Raw genomic sequence first — 15,668 nt, forward strand, 5'->3', positions numbered from 1 at the left:
TGACATTGAGACGTCATTAGTAAACCCTTTCCCCTATTATAGGGGGAACATGTGCTTGGAACTGGCATTCCTGTACAAGTAGGATTAGCTTTGCAATAGATGCTAAGCTTACAAAGGGAGAGCAGACAGTTTCTTTGTTCACAGGGCAACACCCTGTGCGTTGGGAAATGGAAGTCCCGCCCCTTTGGGCTCCCATTTGATTTCAGCTTTCTGTGATCCCTGATGGTCACTAATGTTGAATCGGCAGCAAAAAAATGTTTGAGAAACAAATTATTTCCATGTGACAGAAATCGCATGCTCATGTCTGTTACAAAGGGTTACACTTATGATATCCATCCAATCTCAACTAAATACGATGAAGTCCACGCTAAACTACATAAATCTGTTGAGTTATCTACAGTACAAACATGAGCGCCAACTTAGTAACATGCATGCAGTTTTGATGAACGTTACTCAAAGCAATAATGATCTAGTCGTAATGCTGCAGACCAAAGACGATCAGTTAATGAACACAATGACCAAGTTGAATGACAAATCAGCAGAACTCATTGAAGTCGCTGACCAATTGAATGTTAAGAGAACTCTGGTGATGAAAATGGAAATATTGATTTCGAAGCAAGGGAAGGGAATCTCATTACTGAATCTCTCGCGTCGTTCTCAAGACCTCTAACCGCAAACCATGACAGATAAGTATGAGGCCGAACTGATCAAGTGCGAAACTCATGTGTCTAGCATCAGTACTCTAAGTGCCCAATTGGACTCTGCTATGCAGCAGAATACCACCCGTGGGTACCATCTGGAGGAATTCCAGAACAGTCACGCGCTACAGTGTGACTACCCAACCAATTAGCCGGAGCTCGGTACACAAAGGAGAGAAGACGAAAGAAAGTTTCAGACTTTGCCTCTCCAGGTGTCCCTCAATCTTCTCCTCTTGGTCATTAGGCACAGAGTAACTTGGAGCCTCTTTGCCAACAAAGCCAAAACTTTGCTTCTCCTCTTGGCCTTTTGGCCCAAATTTCCCCACAGGATGACGTTAACCCTCTCTGCCCGCTAGGCATGGAACGTCTTGACAAATTCGTCAAAAACTTCTGCACCTTTGACCTCGATCCAGGTAAGCCAAACAACACTGAGACGTTCCTAGCAGACATAGAGGATTCCTTGGATGGCTACCGAAACTCTACGGGTTCTGACATGCTTTACCTGTTGAAGCAAACGTCGAATAGACACTTGACAAAGATAATTTGTCTACAACAGCAACACGTGCAAAGCGACTACCCTAAACCTGCCACAGATTCGAAAATAGAATTTAGTGGTTCTGCGACTCGCAAAGACGGCAGCTCACAGGCTAACACTGTCAAACAAGCTCAGAATGAACAAGCTTCCTATCATAGGCTTTGTTCCTTATCAAGTATTGGAGCGTTGAGAGATGACGCACAATGGTTTCTACCACAAAACGTCGATACCAATACCCAACGCGGTCTAAATAACTAAAGTACATCGCCAGCGAAACGACTACTGCTACAATCGACCTGAACAACCACTCCACTTTGTGGGGAATATGACTACAAAACAGCCCATACCTGGAAACAGTCCTGGAGGACTGCTTAACTTCTTGGTGACAGGGGGCAGTATTTTCACGTCCGGATGAAATGCAAGCCCAAATTCAACTGCCTGCTACTCATCCCCAGAAGATAAGATATGCATATCATTAGTAAATTTGGATAGAAATCACTCTGAAGTTTGTAAAACAGTTTGAATCATGTATGTGAATATAACAGAACTTATGTGCAGGCAAAACCAGAGGAAAAACCATTCAGATTCTTTTTTTTTTGGTCATTCTTTTTTCAATGAGATTTCATTGGGAATCCAGATTTCTAAGGGACCTTCTTCCAGTTCCTACCGCTTCCACTGGATGTCACCAGTCTTTAGAAATTGGTTGAGGATTTTCCTTTGTGCAATGAAGATGTAGCCCTGTTCAAAACGAGGGTCACTTCAAGTGTACTGTTTGTTCGAGTGACCAGAAAGGTAGGGTCAGTTTGTTTTCTTCCTGTATTGAACACAGATCATCCCGTCTTCGATTTTATCGATTATTTACTTTAAAAAATACCTAACGTTGTATTACAAAAGTAGTTTGAAATGTTTTGGCAAATTTTACTGGTAACTTTTGAGATAAGTTGGATAACAAAATTGACATTTTGGATATAATCGAACAAAAGGACCATTTGTGATGCTTATGGGACATATTGGAGTGCCAACAGAAGAAGCTTGTCAAAGGTAAGGCATGATTTATATTTTTATTTCTGCGTTTTGTGTCGCACCTGCAGGGTAGAAATATGCTTCTCTCGCTTTGTTTACGAAGGTGCTGTCCTCAGATAATAGAATTGTTTGCTTTCGCCGAAAAGCCTTTTTGAAATCTGACACATTGGCTGGATTCACAACACGTGTAGCTTTAATTTGGTATCTTACATGTGTGATTTCATGAAAGTTAGATTTTTATAGTAATTTATTTGAATTCGGCGCTAATGCATTTTCTCTGGCTTTTGTCCATGTTGTTCTCTGGCTTTTGTCCACATATCCCAGAAAGGTTAACCTGTCATGCGCTAATTGATTTGGGCTCGACAATGTCACTCATCTCTCAAACGTTGTTCAATGATCTCAAAAGATCTTTGAACCCTGCTAAACATTGGTTAAAAATGGAACATTTTGAACATGCTGAAACTACACTTCCAGGGCGTGTCGCTTGTTCACCCTGTGTATGTTACCAGCCTCAAATCTGAACCCCTGCTACTTGGAGAAGACTTGATGGATCGTTTACTCCCACTAATGGATTGGAAAACCAACCAAGAATGGTCACAGGTCACAGTGACGTCTTCACTGACCACACTCTCTACTCCTAACGCTAGCTGCAATGCAGTCATCCAAGAGGCGTATCTGTCGACGGCACCCCTTGAGAAAAAGACATTTCGAAACCTTGTGGTGCAGAATCTGACACAAGGACATATTATGATATCTCGTCACATTCAATCAGCAAACCTGATTGACCATTCTTTTCATGATTTTGAACCAGCATTCCCTGTGTATGAGCAACTCCCCTCCGCCTTGGAGTTGTGCAATAGTGTAGCTGAGATTAACTTCTCTTGTCCTTCAGACACTTCTGCAAGCACTGCGGCTGTCTCAGCAATATAAACATCGACGTGCTGAAAGTACTCTGCTTCCGACGATATATTTTCCGTTTGGTGATACTGAAACGCCTTACAATGACACTAACAGCGTCAGTCCCGCAACTGACCCGATGACTCCCACTGGTGGAACGCTGTGCGATATCGCAGACAGATATCCTCGTCTCAGTTCTCAGGTACTGGAACAGTTATCACACGTGAACGCTGTGGTGACTGACAGGCCTCGACAGCCACTGAGCGTTTTGAAGCACAAACACAAGGGAGGGCCTTGTATACCCTGGGACTATGATTTGTTATCATTGGCAATTTCAATATCACACCAAACACATTGCTGTTCAAAGGTATTTTCTTCAAACGAAGCAGACGTGATGAATGAGAAGTGAATAATGAGCAGACACATACCGATTCAGTACATACCATTTATTTATACAATAGGTATATTAAGAGTACATTCCAAAAATGTGTTTGTCAGGGGGGAAATACATGTCTATGTAGCTCGTAAATAAGAAGAGAATCCAAGCTTTTTCAATGTTTCTTACTTCGTCAGTATTTCTGTATTTCATTTCCAGTATTCCTCATTTTTGTTTGAATTCTGTCGGTAGCAGTGTAACACCATCAGGTTAGCAATTTGCTTGTGGTGCATGCTAAATGTAGTCAGTCAGTATTTACTTAATAATGTGGCATGCCTGTCACGTAATTTCTTTTTCTGGGTATGTATTTTCTTCCAAAAGGAGTATGTACTGTGAATATCAATGTCTGTTCTCATCAAAGGAAAATGTTGACATACTATATGTCAGGTCTATGGTGAATTGAGTCTTTAACGGAATGCTAAATGCTAACACATACATTTTTTGAAAAGCAACACCAGGGTTTTGTCCTTAGCAGAATTTACCCCAGTCTTTTTCATTTGAAGACCTATTCCTGGTTTTGGATGTTTTGCTGGTACAACCATAGGGAAAAATGCTTTAAAACAATACACACATGCATAGCTAAAACATGTATCCGAAGGGAAGGAGACTTTGCTATTTCCCATCTAAATGAATATCAAACACATTAATATTTTGTCCAAATGTTGTTGAACTTTTCCCCTATATCCAAATGATAGGTAAGAAAAAAAAATGGTGTTCTCCACATGCTTCCTTCAGACACATCTGATGCTCTGCACACTCAACATTTTATTATCAGACGGCAGCACCAAAACACTCTGGTCCAGCAGACCCAGTGGCTTAAGCTGTAGCTCCACAGGGCTCTTGGACAATGGCAGCCACAGCAACACCAGGGCCCACTGCTGGATCATAAATCTGTTTGATTTCATAATCCCTGGAGAGAGAGACTAAAAAGGTACCAGGGCACATACATACACACATTTGCGTACAGACACACACACATAATGGCGACGTAATGGTGCCTAAGCCCCTACAGTGCTAATTAGCCATGTTGAGCCTAACCACGTTGCAATCAGAAATTATAATAAAAGAAATATGCCATAGTCCTGTTTCATTGAAGTGGAGAGATATAATTACATCAGGCGTTAAGCATATCTGACATACAGTCTACTGTGTTTATTAGTAGGATGCTGTGTGTGGCCATTTAGAAAAGAAAATACAACAGCACACAAAAAAAACTATATATTTACTCTTGGGGGACAAGAAACATCTCGAAAGAGAGGAATCCAAGAATTGATTGTCCTCCTGTTTCCTCTGTTTTACTTTAATGTGAAGTTATTAGAGGCCTGTTCGTGCCTGCCCTGCATTGATCAACATGTTTTAGACTCACAGCTCTCCCATCCGTTGTATTACTATATATTTGGCATGAACAACACTATACTCCAATGAAGCAGCCTGCTGCACAAATCAATGTGTTGGCTAGAATTAAGGCTCAGTGTATACCGGTAGTTATATATTCTAACAATATTTAAAGTTGTGTTTCCCAACTCCAGTCCTCAAGTACCCCCAACAGTACACACTTTTGTTGTAGCCCTGGACAAACACACCTCATTCAACTCATTAAAGGCTTGATGATTAGTTGTCAAGTCGAATCAGGTGTGCTTGCCCAGGGCTACAATAAAAATGTGTAATTCTGGATAAAAATGCAGGATAATAGTTTTGCTTTTTGATGAGCCATCCTTAACTTACTTGACATCAGTAAGTATTCATCTGGTTTTATGATCTAATTCAGGTTTAAAATGAGCATCAGCCACCTTGTGCTTTAATGCACATTCTACCAACAATATGTTTTTATTCGGATCACGCAGGATATTCATTTAGTTTTAAACTTACCTGTCACATTTACTCATGCATGCTTAAAAAACATACTAAAGTTGTTACTTGAGTTATTTTACACTTTTAGAAGCCATATTAGTGTGTTATAGCGAATAGTTTATTGTTGAACTCTTGAAGAGTCAACAACCACTCTTCACGGAACACTTAAGTTAGAAAATAAGTTTTACTCAAAAACAGAACCTAAACAAATCTTGAATCCTAAATCCTGCCAAACAATTCACTCATAGAAACAACTAACGGAAAGCTAGTCTGTGCACAAGGACAGAAATTAAGATTACGTCCTCCTGTCGATCAATGGGCGCTTGTGTTGAGGAGACAAAAGCAGAGCGCATTCAAAAGCACTTCTAGATAATGAAGCCAGGAGATCTAAGCTCTAGTAAGAGTGGTCTTTTGTGCATTCCCACAGAGACGGTTTGCATTGTAGTATCCACTATACAAGTATGATGAAGGGGAATGCAGGCAGGCAACCGCACAGATGGCGAACAGAGGCATTATGCGAAAGACAAGCAGGGTTTGTCAAAAGCAGATAATGATTAAAAGAAAATCAGTAATTAACAGATGATGGAAGAACTCTTAAGGGCTTAGAAGACTGATCTGGTGGCAATCTGTGTCCTTAATGTGTTGAGACAGTCAAGTACTTAATTCAATCTTTGTGTTTACTGTATGCCCAGCCCTGTATACGGTACATTGCCAGATCATCTGTTTCTCATGTTACGAGTCTTTGCACCTGAAGCTGGCCGGTGATTACTGGAGGAATCCACAATGCAGCAGTATATTGTGCATATGTTGGAGTTAGAGGCCAGTATCAGTGTTTTCCTATAGCAGACTCATTTCAGGCAGATCAGGTTGGTAGGGGTTGCATGGATGGAGGGATGATGAGTTGAGATTGTGTTGCTGTTCGTTCTCCCAGGCCAGCGGGGATTAAAAGTGTGTAGGCTCTGCAGGGATTAACAGAGAGAGGCAGTGGTGCTGGGGACTGAGAGTGTCCTATTAAAATGTGGACAACAAGGATGGGGTTATCCATTTTAGTCGGGTAATAAAGGTTCAATTGATCTGTGCCAATTAAAAAAAAAAGTCCGAATATAGGAAGTAGTAGTGGGTTTGTTTTGTTTTGGTTATAACTTTTCAGGCCCAATTCCAATCCCTCCCCTGCACTCAAGTGAATAGCATTACATTGGATCAGAATCATGCTCAAACCCATATAGTTGGTTTCTTTACCCTCTCGCTTGAACTTTCTTAGAAATACACCTGTGTGGACTGCAAATGTTTGCCAGAGTTTAAAAAAATATATATTGAGAAAATGTTTGATAGCAAGTACAATGAGCCTCATTTTGAAATCGTCAGGAAAATGTAAAGGATGTGCTGTTTCAGGAGTGATGTAGAGAGTGATATTCTAGGCTAGTTTCAGCAGAGAAGATCCCATAACCTTATGTGAACTGGAGAGATGGAGATAGCTAGTGGAGCAGCAGGGCGAATCAAGTAAATATCCTTGCTTAATGGAAGGCAAACAATAATTTATTAATGTGATTTGATGGATGATGGCCAGCAGTTACAATGGCTCACATTGAGCCAGATGATCAGTGTGGATTAAGACAGACCTGCGCACGGTCTGTATCCAAGCTGTTAGTCTCAATCATTGGGAAAACACTGAGCAAATGGCTATCAACCTTACGGAATAAAACACGATTTCACGTGTGGGATATCATATGATTTCACATGTGAAAACGTGTTTTTGAAACATTACACATGCGAAAAATGTGGTTTTGGAACATTACGCAAAATGAGTCGTTATGATACAGTGTTTTTAATTGACAATTGACATTATGTACATAACTGCTCTCTGGATTTGAATTTGCAACCTTTTCGTCTAGAGTGCATTAATGTCTCAGCAGTGCCACCAGAATCATTAGCATATTTGTGTGCATGGTGCAAAATATGTCGTATTTTTGCCAACCATCTGTAAAAATGTTGCACCGTTTAAGTGGTTTTATCATTATGGTAATAAAGCTTAAGCACTTTTTATTTTATTTTATTTTTTACACTGGCAAGTCTGCAATTGCTGTTCGAACTTGTGACAATCAAGTGCTGTACTGTTAAAGGGTTGATGTGCATGTACCAGTAGCTTAAAGGAAGCTGGTTCATATGAAGTTAGAGTTAAATTTTCTATAACTCACTGTGAACTAGCTGCTAGTTGGTTGTACATTTCACAGTAATTTACTGTAGCTAAAATACTGTGACCTGATGGTGTAGCAGATAAGTGATTATTGCCATGACATAGTAACTAGCAGAAAATAAAACATTATGGCTGTTTAGTATTACATGCACTGTGTCAGCCTTTAACAAGGCCGGAAACTGACAGTGTAGAAGCATATTGTTTGACAACAGAATACAACACATCAGATTAACTAGGATGACACTCCCACTCATGGGAGAACCAAAAGAGCTAGATGAAATTCACTGGTGTCCCTTGTTAAAAGTTAATGTGTTTGAGCCAATCAGTTGTGTTGTGACAAGGTAGGGGTTGTTTACAGAAGATAGCCCTATTTGGTAAAAAAAAACAATATTATGGCAAGAACAGCTCAAATAAGCAAAGAGAAATGGCAGTTCATCATTACCTTAAGACAGGTCAGTCAATTTGGAGATTTATAAAACTTTGAAAGTTTCTTCAAGTGCAGTCGCAGAAACCATCAAGCGCTTTGACGAAACTGGCTCTCATGGGGACCGCAACAGGGTAGGAAGACCTATAGTTACCTCTGCTGCAGAGGATAAGTTCCTTAGAGTTAGCAGCCTCAGAAATTGCAGCCCAAATAAATGTTTCAAATCAAATTGTATTAGTCACATGTGCCGAATACAACAGGTGTAGACCTTACAGTGAAATTATTACTTACGAGGCCCTAACCAACAATTCAGTTTAAAAAATACGGATAAGAATAAGAAATAATCAACAGGAAAGGAAGTCCCAGAGTTCCCTCTCCTGCAGAGGATAAGTTCATTAAAGTTACAAGCCTCAGAAATTGCGGCCCAAATAAGTGCTTCAAAGAGTTCAAGTCACAGACACATCTCAGCATCAACTGTTCAGAGGAGACTGTGTGAATCAAGCCTTCATGGTATAGCTGCTGGAAAGAAACCACTCCTAAAGGACACCAATAATAAGAAGAGACTTGCTTGGGTTAAAAAACACAAGCAATGGACATTAGACCAGTGGATATCTGCCATTTGGTCTGGTGAGTCCAAATTTGAGATCTTTGGTTCCAACCACCATGTCTTTGTGAGACGAAGAGTAGCTGAATGCATGATCTCCGCATGTGTTGTTCCCACTGTGAAGCATGAAGGATGAGGTGTGATAATGTGTCTGTGATTTATTTAGAATACAAGACACAATTTACCAACATGGCTACCACAGCATTCTGCAGTGATACACCATCCCATCTGGTTTGCACTTAGTGGGACTATCATTTGTTTTTCAACAGGACAATGACCCAACACACCTCCAGGCAGTGTAAGGGCTATTTGACCAAGAAAGAGAGTGATGGAGTGCTGCATCAGGTGGCCTGGTGTCCCCAATCAAGTGACCTTAACCTAATTGAGGTGGTTTTGGATGAGTTGGAACACAGAGTAAAGGAAAAGCAGCCATCAAGTGCTCAGGAAATGTGGGAACTCCCTCAAACCCATTGGAAAAGCATTCCAGGTGAAGCTAGTTGAGAAAATCCAAAGAGTGTGCAAAGCTGTCATCAAGGCAAATGGTGGCTACTTTGAAAAATCTCAAATCTATTTTATTTGTTCAACACTTTTCTGGTTACTACATGATTCCATATGTGTTATTTCATAGTTTTGATGTCTTCACTATTATTCTACATTGTATAAAATAGTAAAAATAACGAAAAACCTGGAATGAGTAGGTACACACAATCCCTCCATCAGTGCTCAGACTGTCCGCAATAGGCTGAGAGAGGCTGGACTGAGGGCTTGTAGGCCTGTTGTAAGGCAGGTCCTCACCAGACATCAACGGCAACAAAGTCGCCTACGGACACAAACCCACTATCGCTGAACCAGATAGGACTGGCAAAAAGTGCTCTTCACTGATGAGTCATGCTTTTCTCTCACCAGGGGTGATGGGCGGATTTGCGTTTTTCGTCGAAGGAATGAGCGTTACACGAGGCCTGTACTCTGGAGCGGGATCGATTTGGAGGTAGAGGGTCCATCATGGTCTGGCCCGGTGTGTCACAGCATCATCGAACTGAGCTTTGCAGGCAATCTCAACACTGTGTGTTACAGGGAAAGACATCCTCCTCAATCATGTGGTACCCTTCCTACAGGCTCATCCTGACATGACCTTCCAGCATGACAATGCCATCAGCCATACTGCTTGTTCTGTGTGTGATTTCCTCCAGTCAATGAGGAGGAGATGCACTACAGAACTTTGCTTGTGTTTCTTGTTCCACATCAGATACTGACTGTTACTATTGATTTTGACACCCTCTTTGTTCAGGGACACATCATTCAATTTCTGTTAGTCACATGTCTGTGGAACTTGTTCAGTTTATGTCTCAGTTGTTGAATATATTTATATAAATATGTACACATGTTGCGTTTGCTGAAAATAAACACAGTTGCCAGTGAGAGGACATTTATTTTCTTGCTGAGTTTACTTGTTCCAAGCAATAAGTATGAACCTGGTGGCACTGCAGAACCATTGATGCACTTAACCAAGAGGTTTCAATTTCAAAACATTAATCTAAACTATGTCTAGTGTCCTTGAGCAGTGCTAGTTTTACGTTCAAGTAACGTTGGTGGTGTGAATTTGACAATTATTTACTTGATTCTGGGCAGCTTTAATCAACGTACCAGACAGTATTCTTGCCAATAAATGTATTGCCATGTCGGGTTGTTCTTACAGACCTTGTAGTTTTGCGGGACAGTTCAGGTGTCTGGTAACCATGAGGTTTTAAGTTCAAACCCAAGCTATGTCTGATTCCCAAGTGTGTTCACAGTACAAAATAACAGTGTCACAATTAAACCTCATTCTCCATGCTTCACGGTGGGAACCATACTTGTGGAGATCATCTGTTCACCTACCCTGCGTCTCTCAAGATACGGCCGTTGGATCCAAAAATCTCACATTTGGACTGATTAGACCAAAGGACACATTTCCACCAGTCTAATGTCCATTGCTCGTGTTTCTAGTTCCAATCAAGTCTCTTCTTCTTATTGGTGTCCTTTAGTAGTGTTTAGTAGTTTAGTAGTTTCTTTGCAGAAATACGACCATGAAGGCCTGATTCATGCGTTCGCCTTGGGACAGATGCTGTTGATGTGTGTCTGTTAATTGAACTCTGTGAATAACACAAGAGAAGGCAGATGTTTTACGTGTCCACAACGGATTGTGTTTTTTGTTCATTTATTTTCAACATATTGTTTTACATACTGCTGCCGCTACCGTCTCTTTTGACCAAAAATAAGCTTTCTATTTAACAGGCAAGTCAGTTAAGAACAAACTCTTATTTACAATGACAGCCTAGGAACAGAGGGTTAAATGCCTTGTTCAGGGGCAGAAGGACAGATTTTTTACTTGTCAGCTCGGGGATTCAATCTAGCAACCTTTCAGTTACTGGCCCAACGCGCTAACCACTAGGCTAAATGCCACCCCATGACACCAGGACTGCAATTACTCACCACGGACTGGCAGAATACTTTTTCTTCTTCCCTTTAACAAGTCTGAAGAGCCCGACACGAACAATATACTGCTTTCTCGGGAACAAGCCCAGATCCCCGTGATTTGCGTGAGTCTTCTGAGATTTCGTAGGCAATCGAATAAACCACCACATCCTTCCTTTCTGCTAGCAAACGTGCAATCTTTGGACAATAAAATATATGACCTACGTGGAAGATTAAACAACCAACGGGACATTCAAAACTGTAATATTTTATGCCTCACGGAGTCGTGGCTGAACAACGACATTATCAAAATACAGCTGGCTGGTTATATGCTGTACCGGCAAGATAGAACAGCGGAGTCTGGTAAGACAAGGGGTGGTGGACAATGTATTTTTGTAAATAACAGCTGGTGCACGATATCTAAGGAAGTCTCAAGCTATTGCTCGCCCGAGGTAGAGTATCTCATGATAATCTGAAGACCACGCAATCTACCTAGAGAGTTTTCATCCGTATTTTTCATAGCTGTTTTACATACCACCACAGTAAGAGGCTGGCACTAAGACAGCAATGAATGAGATGTATTCCGCCATAAGCAAACAAGAACATTTTCACCCAGAGGCGGTGCTCCTAGTAGCTGGGGACTTTAATGCAGGGAAACTTAAATCTGTTTTACCAAATATCTATCAGCATGTTAAATGTGCAACCAGAGGGGGAAAAAACTCTGGACCACATTTACCAGAGACACATACGAAGCTCTCCCTGCCCTCCATTTGGCAAATATGACCCCAGTTATATCCTCCTGATTCCTGCATAAAAGCAAATATTAAAGCAGGAAGCATCAGTGACTAGATCAATAACAAAGTGGTCAGATGAAGCACATACTAAGCTACAGGACTGTTTTGCTAGCACAGACTGGAATATGTTCCAGGATTCCTCCGATGACATTGAAGAGTACATCAGTCATTGGCTTCATCAATGACTGCATCAATGACGTCATCCCCACAGTGACCGCATGTACATAACCCAAATAGAAGCCATGGATAACAGCCAACATCCGCACTGAGCTAAAGGCTAGAGCTGCCGCTTTACATTTACATTTAAGTAATTTAGCAAACGCTCTTATCCAGAGCGACTTACAAATTGGTGCGTTCACCTTTCAAGCTTTCAAGGAGCGGGATTCTAACCCGGAAGCTTATAAGAAATCCCATGATGCCCTCTGACGAACCATCAAACAGGCAATGCGTCAATACAGGACTAAGATCTAATACTACTAAAACGGCTCTGATGCTCGTCGGATGTGGAAGGACTTGCAAACCATTACATTACAGACAGGGAAGCAGGGCCGAAAGCTGCCCAGTGACACAAGCCTACCAGAACAGCTAAATAGCTTCTTTCCTCGATTCGAGGCAAATAACACTGAAACATGCATGAGAGCACCAGCTGTTCCGGGAAAACTGTGTGATCACGCTCTCTGCAGCCAATGTGAGTAAGACCTTTAAACAGGACAACATTCACAAGGCCACAGGGCCAGACAGATAACCAGGACGTGTACTGCGAGCATGCGCTAACCAACTGGCAAGCGTCTTCACTGACATTTTCAACCTCTCTCTGTCCGAGTCTGTAATACCAACATGTTTTAAGCAGACCACCATAGTGCCTGTGCCCAAGAACACTAAGGTAACCTGCCTAAATGACTACTGACCCATAGCCATGAAGTGCTTTGATAGGCTGGTTATGACTCACATCAACACCATTATCCCAGAAACCATAGACCCACTGCAATTTGCGTACTGCCCCAACAGATCCACAGATGATGCAATCTCTATTGCACTCCACACTGCCCTTTCCCACTTGGACAAAAGGAACACCTATGTGAGAATGCTATTCATTGACTACAGCTCAGAGTTCAACACCATAGTGCCCTCAAAGCTCATCAATGTGCTAATGACCCTGGGACTAAACACCTCCCTCTGCAACTGGATCCTGGACTTCCTGACGGGCCGCCCCCCAGGTGGTAAGGGTAGGTAACAACACATCCTCCACGCTGATCCTCAACATAGGGGCCCCTCAGGGGTGCGCGCTCAGTCCCCTCCTGTACTCCCTATTCACTCATGACTGCACCATCATTCATTTTGCCGATGACACAACAGTGTAGGCCTGATCACCGACAAGGATGAGACAGCCTATAGGGAGGAGTTCAGAGACTTGGCCGTGTGGTGCTAGGACAACAACCTCTCCCTCAACATGATCAAAACAAAGGAGATTATTGTGGTCTACAGGTAAAAGAGGACCGAGCAAACTCATCGACTGGGCTGAAGCAGGTTGAGATCTTCAAGTTCCTTGGTGTCCACATCACCAACAAACTAACATGGTCCATGCACCACAGACAGTCGTGAAGAGGGCACAACAAAACCTATTCCCCCTCAGAAGACTGAAAAGATTTGGCATGGGTCCTCAGATCCTCAAAAGGTTGTACAGCTTCACCATCGAGAGGTAGCATCACTGCCTGGTATGGCAATTGTCGGCCTACGACCGCAAGGCACTGCAGAGGGTAGTGCGTACGGCCCAGTACATCACTGGGGCCAACCTTCCTGCCATCCAGGACCTCTTTACCAGGTGGTGTCACAGGAAGGCCCTAAAAATTGTCAAAGACTCCAGCCACCCCAGTCATAGACTGTTCTCTGTGCTACCGTACAGCAAGCGGTACCAGAGCACCAATTCTAGGTCCAAGAGGCTTCTACCCCCAAGCCATAAGACTCCTGAACACCAAATCAAATGGCTTCCCAGACTATTTGCATTGCCCCCATCCCCCTCTCCTTTACACAGCTGCTACTCTCTGTTGTTATCATCTATGCATAGTCACTTTAAAAAATGTACCTTCATGTACATACTACCTCGACTAACCATTGCCCCTGCACATTGACTATGTACCGGTACCTCCCTGTATATGGTTTCGCTATTGTTATTTTCCTTCTGCTCTTTAATTACTTGTTACTTTTATTTCTTATCCGTATTTTTTAACTGAATTGTTGGTTAGGGGCTTGTAAGTAAGCATTTCACTGTAAGGTGAAACCTGTTGTATTCGGCGCATGTGACTAACACAATTTGATTTTAAACATTTATTTGGGCTGCTAACTCTAATGGACTTATCCTCTGCAGCAGAGGTAAGTCTAGGTCTTCCTTTCCTGTTGCGGTCCTCATGAAGCTGGTTGAGAGAATGCCAAGAGTGTGCAAAGCTGTCATCAAGGCAAAGAGAGGCTACTTTGAAGAATATCAAATACAAAAATCTAAATGTAACACTTTTTTTGTTACTACATGATTCTATTTGTGTTATTTCATAGTTCTGATGTCTTCATTATTATTCTACAATGTAGAAAATAGTATAAATAAAGAGAGACCCTTGAATGAGTAGGCGTGTCCAAACTTTGACTGGTACTGTATATACAGTGGGGGGAACAAGTATTTGATACACTGCCGATTTTGCAGGTTTTCCTACTTACAAAGCATGTCTGTAATTTGTAGTTTTAAATTTTAAAATTTTTAATCAAAGGTACATTTCAAGTGTGAGAGACGGAATCTAAAACAAAAATCCAGAAAATCACATTGTATGATTTTTAAGTAATTAATTTGCTTTTTATTGCATGACGTAAGTATTTGAACACCAGTAAGAATTCCGGCTCTCACAGACCTGTTAGTTTTTCTTTAAGAATACCCTCCTGTTCTCCACTCATTACCTGTATTAACTGCACCTTTTGGACTCAATCAAACAGACTCCAACCTCTCCACAATGGCCAAGACCAGAGAGCTGTGTAAGGACATCAGGCATAAAATTAGGCAAGCAGCTTGGTGAGAAGGCAACAACTGTTGGCGCAATTATAATAAAATGGAAGAAGTTCAAGATGATGGTCAATCGCCCTCGGTCTGGGGCTCCATGCAAGATCTCACATCGTAGGGCATCAATGATCATGAGGAAGCTGAGGGATCAGCCCAGAACTACACGGCAAGACCTGCTCAATGACCTGAAGAGAGCTGGGACCACAGTCTCAAAGAAAACCATTAGTAACACACTATGTCGTCATGGATTAAAATCCTGCAGCCCACGAAAGGTCCCCATGCTCAAGCCAGCGCATGTCCAGGCCCGTTTGAAGTTTGCCAATAACCATCTGGATGATCCAGAGGAGGAATGGGAGAAGGTCATGTGGTCTGATGAGACAAAAATAGTGCTTTTTGGTCTAAACTCCACTCGCCTTGTTTGGAGGAAGAAGGATGAGTACAACCCTAAGAACACCATCCCAACTGTGAAGCATGGAGGTGGAAATATCAGTCTTTGGGGCTGCTTTTCTGCAAAGGGGACAGGATGACTGCACCGTATTGAGGGGAGGATGGATGGGGCCATGTATTGTGAGATCTTGGCCAACAACCTCCTTCCCTCAGTAAGAGCATTGAAATCAAATCCAATTTTATTTGTCACATACACATGGTTAGCAGATGTTAATGCGAGTGTAGCGAAATGCTTGTGCTTCTAGTTCCGACAATGCAGTAATAACCAACAAGT

The sequence above is a fragment of the Oncorhynchus nerka genome, linkage group LG6 (assembly GCF_034236695.1).
Source record: "Oncorhynchus nerka isolate Pitt River linkage group LG6, Oner_Uvic_2.0, whole genome shotgun sequence".
Classification (NCBI taxonomy): domain Eukaryota; kingdom Metazoa; phylum Chordata; class Actinopteri; order Salmoniformes; family Salmonidae; genus Oncorhynchus; species Oncorhynchus nerka.